This window comes from Amblyomma maculatum, chromosome 3 (genome assembly GCF_055883805.1).
Source record: "Amblyomma maculatum isolate TAMU_Amacu chromosome 3, ASM5588380v1, whole genome shotgun sequence".
NCBI lineage: Eukaryota > Metazoa > Arthropoda > Arachnida > Ixodida > Ixodidae > Amblyomma > Amblyomma maculatum.
Window position 1 is genome coordinate 3,475,780 of NC_139346.1, and position 9,978 is coordinate 3,485,757.

Consider the following 9,978-nt stretch of genomic DNA (forward strand, 5'->3'; position numbering starts at 1 on the left):
AGACCATGTTGGTCGTTTCTTCCTAAAATTTCTCACCTGATCAAGCAAAATTAAAGCAGAAGACTCAATTTCCGTTGCTTTCTGCCGTATGTAAGAAATATCTGTAGCGAGCGAGTCCTCCTTAAGCTCCTTTAGCAGCTGCTTGTACTTATCAACTGTCTGTGTCAGTCGCAAAATTTAGCTTCTTAGGTCTTTCTCTTTTCTTTTCCACTTCGCTCTTTCTGTTGTCAGTAGACTTGTTGGTGCTCTGCAGTCGACCTGAATGCCTCGATTGCTCATATTACTTTTCACATAAGAGTGGTCCGCGGGTTCACTGACAGGTGTTGTGTCCATTAGAGCACCTTCCTCAGTAGGTGGTTCTGCCGAAGTTACGGACGGTAGCAAGGCAGAAGTTGATGCGGTGGCGGCCGAAGCGTTCGTCGGCAGCGAACACATAAACTGGGCTCGTTTCTCTATGCTTGCTGTGCTCTTGTCTCGTGCTGCCTTCGATTGCAAATGATGAGGGAAGTCATCAAAAACGGAAGGTACACTACCTTTCTTCAGTCGACGTCTTGTACCTTCAATCAAATCTTCCTTCTGGAAGTGCCGGCTGCAAACCTTTGTGTAGCACGACCTGTCGTTCGGTTTCCAACCATCGCGTCGAACTGCAGCAATCCACTTCTCCCTCAATGCCAAGTCTGTGGAAATTCATGAAACGATAGTCCCGGAGTCTTCTTTTTTCATCCGACTTGCACAAAGGCACGCAACAGTACGTCAGACGAAGCGAGACGTGTCGCAAACACATGTTTCAACGCAGCAAAGCACGTCGCCAAATCCCAAATGGCCAATCCCGCGAGCCATCGGGTGATAAACAAACCCTGTTTACGTGGCGCCTCCTCGCGGCTGCCAAGCGCGCTACGTGAACGGAGACGCGACGGCGCTGAGAGCGTGAATTGCCGGGCACTGAAAAATAGAGGAGGCGTTGGTTTTACGAAGTGTTGTTGCCGCGATTAGCCTTTGTGACTAGCCTCCTGATGCGGGCTAGGTGGTAGTCGTGCGCGTGCAGTTCTGCGGCTCCCGCCGGCCTTAGTGGTTGAGTGCAATGCCTCCAAAAAAAGACGTGCCAGATAGGGCCGCCGCCTCGGACGCCAGTGCGTCCGGAAGTGAGGTAAGGGACGCGGTAGAGTCTGCACACGTTACCGATGCGGCCGCCCTGGTAAGGGAGATAAACGAAATGTGTCTGTGTTTACCCGTCAGCTCGGTTCGGTGGCTAGCGCCAGCCAAGCCGCAGCGGCGGCGACAGTTTCGCGTCCGCGGATAAATGTAGAGATCCCCTCCTTTTCCGGCTACACGTACGTGGAGTGACTCCACGTGTTCTTACAAGAACTCGAGGATTATCAGACGCCACTGGGTTCCACAGACGACGTGTTGCTAGCGCAGGTAATTTCCGTAGCACTTGTTGAGAGCGCGGCGCGATGGAGACGCTGCCAGCCGGCCTTCCAGTCGATGGCAGACTTCACAGATCGGCTTCCGCGCTGAGTTCTTGCCGCCCGATTACGAGCGCCGGGTGCTTGAGGAGCTAGCGTTGCGCACACAGCAACCACAAGAGAGCCTCCTTGAGTATGTACACTCTAAGAACAGGAGTACTAGAACTTCATTTGGAGGAGTTTTCGCTTGTCCCATATACGACTCCTTTTTCCACAGTAAAAGAACTCTCTCTAGTCATAGAGTAATCGGACTCCACTGATGAAATACTGTGCTACTCCTGCAATAGAGTAAAGGCACTCCTACCAAAGGATTAAAACTAAACACTGTAGTAGCGTTCTACAACTCTTCCAGGAGGAGTTGAAGGACTTCTCTGATAAGAGTTCCTGTACTCCTTGAAGGAGAGTTGGCCCCCACTTTATTTTACTCCTTTTGGTGAAATTTCATGGCCTGTTTTACGCCCCTCCCACTTTTTTTTATTTCAATTCTGGAAAACCAGTTCCAGCCATATGTTTTGCAGGAATCACCTTGACCATACCTTCCATTGCAAAATGGTGCACAGTATTCCACTACACTCTGTTCAATGATGAATGAACAAATTTTGCTTCACTCTAAATATTTGAGTATGATTTGTGACCAATTTTTTTCCACACTTGTTGCACCATACATGATGTGAAATCGGTGCTTCAATAAATAGGAATGCAAAAGCACACTGATGACAGCTTTTATTTTCTGACAATTGCTGTGCATGCCAGCAATGCATTTGGGATGTGAGGCCCATCAGTGTTTTCGACACCACAGTCTACTTATCATTAGATGCCTGCTACAAGCCAAGTGATCCTGTGAGCCAAGTATTAATCAAGTGATCCTGTCTACCATACCGCAGCTTGCCGAGCCGAGTGTAGCCGCTCAAGATATCCTTGCATTTTCCAGGTGCCTGCATATAAATAAAAAGAATGCAAGGAAGGTTAAAGCAAACTATTATAAGCAACTAAACATAATTCTAATCTCATGCTTTTCATTTTACCCTGCAGTTAATGCAACAAAAAGAACTTGGTGTGAAGACCTGGGGTCGCCACCTAGGTATGTCCTAGCAGTGGCACATCATGAGCAAGTGTAGACTTTTCATTCCAAATCATTAAACAGAGCTAGAAACCCACATACCTCATTTATTCGGACTGCCAATTTGCTATACCTCAAGTGGGAATACCAGTATGCTAGTAGTCCCTCAGAGGCTAAACACAAGCCTGGCCTGCACTGGATCGTTTGTTGCCCGAGAAATGGCTTTGGATGTAGAACACATGCAGCTGCACTGGTGAACCTCCACTCTCTCTGACAGTTGACAGCCGTGTGGTGCGGAGGCGTGTTCCATCGCTCCTCCGATTGCACGTGGCTACCGGAAACGGACAGACTGGCGACAGCGGGAGCTTAGATGAGTTTTTTCTTTTATTAACTTTATTTCGTTTTCAGCTAGTTAGGTTAAGTGCAGCCTAAAGAATAGATTTTAGCTCTTTGTCCTAGCGGCCTGGTTTTTCGTGCCGGCAGCAAGGTTTTCTTGGCGTTCATTCTTTAACTATCTTGTTTAAATAAATACTTTTTTTCTAGGCTATTGGCATTCGCAGAATTGGTTTTTAACGCGCGTGTGCTAGTCGTTTCTTGTGTCTTCTTTTGGCAATTTGTATATTCTGAGAATTCGTAATAGATATAATTCAGTCGATGAGCGCTTAAGATGTGCAATCAAAAGAAGGTAAAGTGTACTCAGCGTGAGGCGCAGGTTAATCACAAACAAACGCGTTTTAACTCTGTAGGTGAAGCGGAAGGCAGCGACTTTTTGTGTCGGTGTTGCGTACTGAATGCGCGTCTAGATAGATTTGATCAAGAAATGGGCAGTTTAGTGTCTCGTGTGGAGAATTTAGAAAATGAAGTACGTTTGCTAAGGGCGGAAAATCAGAAACTGCTTGGACAGCTTCCTGAAAAAAAAAGGCCGACTTTATCCTTGGAACCAACGAGGACGAACATTCAGATGCGGGACACGTGGCTGGGGCCAGCGCTGGCATGGAAGGCGTAAGCAAAGTAGGTCAGGCGGATCCGAACCGTCAGAGTTATATAGAAGCAGCTAAGAAGCCGGAAAAAAACGAAGAATTAAGGAAGAATGAAAATCCCAGAGATAAGGACACAGATAACCGAAAGCAGGAGCCAACAGTTGGGAGAGAGAGAGAGAGAGAGAGAAGGCCCAGTGGCTTATCGCCGGAGATTCTAACATGAACAGGTGCAAGCGAGATATCTTGGAACCTGTAAAGGGCGATAAGAGAGTGTTGGTTGGAGCCTTCCCAGGGAGAACAATGAGGAAAGTGCTGAAAGAGGCTGTTGAAGAATTCCGCAGAGCGCAGTATGGTAATAGTAGCCGCGGGGCTAAACGATGTCCGAAATGGCGACGCTGCAGGAGTGTTGGAAAGTTTAGCTAAGGGAGTTGACGAGATCAGGGAAATAGCACAGCAAACGCAGATAGTTGTATGCACAGTACCAGAGGTGCTAGGATTGAACGGAAAACTGGAAAAGGACGTGGTGACAGTTAATCAGGAGATAAGAAAGTTAAGCTTGGAGAAGCGTTTCGAAGTGGTTGAGGTAAACAGGGAGGTACATAAAGCAGGTTTTATTAGGGCTTTTCAGCGAGATGGCATTCATTTTAACAGAAGGGTGGGAGCAGAGATCGGCTGGCGCCTGGCAGGCAGGGCTGCAGCGTTTTTAGGCGATCCGCGAGGACTCCGTGCACAGAGGTAGTCAGAAGTGAAGCAGAAGAAAGTGTAATAATGGAGGCTGATCCCCCCAAAATGGAAAAAAGTAGGTCGAGAAAGAAAAGTACAAAAAAGAAATTTAGTATTAGGATCAGCTACATAAACATGCAAGGAGGTAGAGAAAGAGCGAAATGGTTAGAGCTAGAACAGCAGTTGAAGGATGACAAATTAGGTGTGTACGCTCTCTGCGAGACTCATCTCAGGGATCTAGAAGATCCGCCGTTTATAGAAGGCTACGTCTGGGAAGGGTGCAACAGAACGAGAACGGAAAGAAAGGATGGAGGGGTAGGTATGTTAATACACCAGGGAACAAATTGGCAAAGAATTAAATCACCTTGTAAAGAACATATCTGGGTTTCAGGAACAATTGCCGGCATAAGGACATGGCTAGGGGTAGTTTATTTAGGAACAGGACATCAACGCAGGCAAGAAAAGAAGGATCTTGTTGAATGTCTCAGTAACGATATAAGCCAGTTTGCCGACGGGGCGAATAGTATTCTGCTGGGGGACATGAACGGCCGCATCGACGATCTGGATGGATACACGGATTATAACGGGAAGCTAATGCTAGATTTTTGTGAGCGACACGATCTGGTTATAGTAAATAGAGAAACAAAATGTGAAGGCCAAATCACGTGGGAATTGCGCAACAGGCAGACGACCATTGACTATTGTCTAATGTCGCAGGAAATTTATAGCAAGGTCACAAAAATGGAAATAGACGAAGAAGAGGAGTGTAACGTCTGGGAAGTGATCATAAACGTATTAGTCTGCAGTTGGTGCCCTTGATGAAAAGAGAAATGGAACTTAGACAAAACGTAAACGCAAATTTAAAAGACGATCAAATAGCGCAGATAGCAGCGGACATAGAGGAAGCAATAGAGAAAAGCCCCATGGAAGACTGGGATTATGAACAGGTCGAACTACTCATAAGGAGGAAAATTCAGGACGTTAAAGTAGCAAACCGCTGGAATGGAAAGAGGAAGCCACGGAGCTGGTGGAATAAGGAAATCAGGGAAGCTATTGAACAACGACGGGCTGCTTCAAGGGAACACCGAGTGGCAAAGAAAGCACACGTATCTCAGGAGGAAATCGACCAAAAATGGGAATCATATCGACAAAAAAAAACTTGAGGTACAGGCCTTCGTCCAAAGTAAAATAAAGCAGTCCACCGCTCGCTGGATGGCTGACATACACGATGCCTCTAGAGGCGGAGCAAGAAAATTCTGGAACCGTATAAGCTGGCTAGGGGAGAAGAATCAAAGAAAGCAGGATTGGATTCAAGATAACGAGGGAAATTGTTTAAAGGGAGACAACGCAGTGAGCTACATTACATCAGTTATAGCCGAGTCGATTAAGAGCGACGATAGGGCAATCTCCGCAAATCAGGAAGCAACAAAAGGTAGCAGAATACAAAGCAGCTTAGAACTGACCAATCTAAACTGAAAAAAGGCAGAAAAAAATATTCCTAAAAACACATCTACAGGAACAGATGAAATTCCGATCAAGCTGATTAATGAACTCTGTCCAAAAGGTAAGGAAACGTTGTTAAAAGCTCTGGAAACAGTCATAACGAATAAGCAAATTCCGGACAGCCGGCGGCAGAGTACATTGAATTTGATTTATAAAGGGAAAGGAGACAGGATGCACATAAAATACTACAGGCCGATTACCATAACATCTGTTATGTACAGGTTAGCCATGCAGGTGGGTGAAATTAAAGGTGCAAGCATGGGTGGAAAGTAACGATATACTCGGGGAACCTCAGAACGGCTTTAGAAATGGTAGGCGCTTAGATGATAGCCTGTTCGTGCTTACCCAATGCATCGAAATATCTAGAGTGGAAAATAGACCTTTGTATTTGGCCTTCTTGGCCATAAACGGGGCGTACGACAACGTAAGCAGGGAACTCCTGTGGAACATATTAAAAGAAGAAGGTATCGGTTATGAGATAATAGAGTTCCTACAGGAAATATACCGGGATAACAAAGTAGAAATTACGTGGGAAGGGATAAGAAGTACGGAGGATGTCAAAGTATGCAAAGGATTAAGACAAGGCTGTCCTCTATCAACGGTGCTGTTCATGCTTTATATGATAAACCTTGAACGGAGGATACAAGACAGTAACCTAGGTTTTAACCTGTCGTATAGATTAGGTGGAAAGGCGGTAGAGCAGCACCTCCCCGGTTTGATGTATGCAGACGAAATTTTGCTGCTAGCTGAGAGTCTGGAAGAATTGCCAACTCTAGTTAAGTATTGCGGAGACGAAGGGGACGCTCTAGGCTTCAGTTTCAGCGCAGGTAAGTCGGGTCTCATGATTTTCAACGGCTCAAATGATCAGGGTCTTAAAATACAAGGCCTTGAAATACCTAGAGTAGCTGAATATAAATATCTGGGGGTATGGGTAAACGAAGGATTGGCATACACTGGAAAGCATGAGAATCACTTAAGGCCAAAGGGCGAAGGAATGCCGGGATAATGAAGCATAAGGCATTGTGGGGAATACAATAGGTATGAGGTTTTGAGGGGTATTTGGAAAGGATTTATGGTGCCCGGACTTACTTTCGGAAATGCGGTTTTGTGCCTAAAATCAGAGGTACAGTCGACATTAGAAATAAATCAGAGATCCGTTGGACGATTAGCACTAGGTGCCCACGGCAAAACTACATGTGAGGCGGTACAGGGAGATATGGGCTGGGCATCTTTCGAAGTACGGGAAGCTCAGAGTAAAATATTATATGAGGAACGCCTGAGGAAATTGGACAGTAACAGATGGGCAGCTAAAGTATTTAAGTACCTGTACTTAAAAAGCGTGGACTCACAATGGAGAAAAAGAACTAGGAAACTAACTAGTAAGTATGCCAGTCACAAGAACGGAGAAATAAAGAGCATTAAGCAACAGGTGAAAAACACAGGTGAAAATTGGATAAATTCGATGGAATAGAAACAGAGTGTGGAATTATACCGTAAGTGGAAAATGCAGATCAGGAAGGAAGATCTCTTTGATAACTCAAGAGGCAGTGGCCTAGTTTTTGAAGCTAGATCAGGGTGCCTTAGAACACGCAGCTACAAAAAGAAATTTAACAATGGAGATGACGCATGTGCTATATGTGGAAACTCCAGTGAAACAATTCACCATATTATACTCGAATGTAATGGCATCCATGCGGAAGTTGATGCAGGCGCAATAACTGTTCCTGAAGCTCTGGGGTTTAGAGATACCAGTGACCGGGTGAATAAACCGGCGGTAGAAACTAGCAAAAAGCGACTGGAAGATTGGTGGCTTAAATGCAGAGAAGTGGCATAATGTTAGTAATGTAGAACAAAAAATTATTAAATAGAATGGTGGTTTAGTTAACCATTCTAAATCAATAATTAAGATATATGGAGAAAAATGAGCATGATAGCTACCGCTACCACCCCGTTTCAAAGGGGACGCTCCTATATTCCATACCATCCATCCATCAGAGAATTGGCTTTGGATGTAGAACACATGCAGCTGCGCTGGTGAACCTCCACTCTCTCTGGAGTTTACTGAGGCCATTTCTGTAGAGTGCCATCCATCTACGACTAAAAAGAGCACTGCGGAATCTGATTTAGAGTAATGCGAAAGCACAGGTTCTGCTGTGGGTTGCTTCTGGTTGCTTAATTCACTTCTTGTTTACCCATTTTAGTCTTTTGGTACTTTGAAATTGTGCAACAATCCCTTCCTATGCCCTTTTTTGGCTACACTTCGTCACATCCTCTAGGTGACATTATTCACTTCTTGTTTATTCATTTTAGTCTTGGTACTTTCAAATTGCACGCCAATCCCTTCCTATGCCCTTTTTCGGCTCTACTTCCGGTTACTTGATCTCTCATCTTTGACGTCACCCTAATTGACTGCCTTAATTAACTACTTTAGTCTTTGGTACTTTGAAATTGCGTGCTAATTACTTCATATGCCCTTTTTTGGTTCGACTTCAGGTTGTGTGATGTTACATCCTTGAAGTCCCCTTAATTGACTGGTTTAATTATTTTAGTATTTGATACATTCAAATGTGGCTTCAAGCCATTAGCTAATGAGAGCATTTTCGCCTTTACTGTTTCATTTTTTGCCTCTAAATAATTACCTTAATTGCCTAATAATGTTTTTCGCACATTCACATCACCCTCTACCGATTGACACCACTCATTAACCTCTACGACTTCTCAATTACTCGCAACTGCTACGTACACGATTTTGCGTGTTCTGCCTCTAAATAATAACTAATTACCTTATTGGTCTAATTATGATTTCGGACACTACATTACGTCACCCTCTATTGATTGGACCACTCATTAACCTCTACCACTTCTCAATTACTCACAACTGCTGCAGAGAATTTTTGCGTTTTTTGCCTGTAATTAATTCTCTAACTAGCTTATTGGCCTATTTTTTTGGCAGCAACATTACGTCAGCTTCTATCGATTGACACCACTCATTAACCTCTAACGCTTCTTAATTACTCGCAACTGCTGCGGACACCATTTTGCGGGCGCCGTCTACGGACAGAAATCTGTGAACATAGCGAAGTAACGCTTTCGCGTTAATTACTTGAATGAATCCTTGATTTTAGTTATATTCAGAATCCAGGTGAAGAAGGCTTTGGTGTCAAATATCAGGAAGGCCATAAAGGCACGTTTGGTGTGATAACTGCTCCTGAACCAGGCTAGCTTCAGGGATATAGTGAATAAAATCATGAAGCAGATATTGCAGTTTCTTGTTTTTCGTGCCTTCCATGACCTATACTGATTTCTGACACAGCCATTGCTATGGCATTGAAATTGAAACAGCTGATGGGAGAGATTGTATTATTTAGCAGCTATAAACAAATACTACATGGTAATCGATGTATTTTGTTACTTTCTTTATGCAGAACTATGGTTGCTGTGCAGCCACTATATATATCTTCCAGAACAAAGAAAGTAACAAAATTCCCATAAAGAAAGGTGTTAGGCAAGGAGACACAATCTCCCCAGTACTATTTACAGCTTGCTTAGAGGAAGTATTTAGAGACTTGGAATGGGAGCAGTTAGGGATAAGGGTAGATGGAGAATACCTCAGTGATCTGCAATTTGCTGATGACATTGCCTTGCTAAGCAACTCGGGGGATGAACTGCAATTAATGATTGATGACCTAGACAGGAAAAGTAGAAAGGTAGGCTTGAAAATTAATATGCAGAAGACTAAGGTAATGTTCAACAGCTTCGGGAAGGAACAGCAGTTTACATTAGGTAGCGAAGTACTGGAAGTAGTAGGCGAATATGTCTACTTAGGACAGGTAGTAACCGCAGATCCGGACCATGAAAAGGAAATAACAAGAAGAATAAGATTGGGATGGAGCGCATTTGGCAAGCACTCACAGATTATGACTAGCAGCTTACCGGTATCGCTCAAGAGGAAAGTATACAACAGTTGCATCTTGCCTGTACTCACCTATGGGGCTGAAATGTGGAGGCTAACCAAGAGAGTTCTGCTTAAGTTGAGGACAACCCGGAGGGCTATGGAACGAAAAATGGTAGGGGTAATATTAAAAGATAGAAAACGTGCAGAGTGGGTCAGAGAAATAACTCAAGTTACCGACATTCTAGTGGAAATTAAGAAGAAGAAATGGGCATGGGCAGGACACGTAGGACGAAGAGAGGATAACCGATGGTCGCTTAGGGTAACAAATTGGATTCCAAGAGAAGGAAAGCG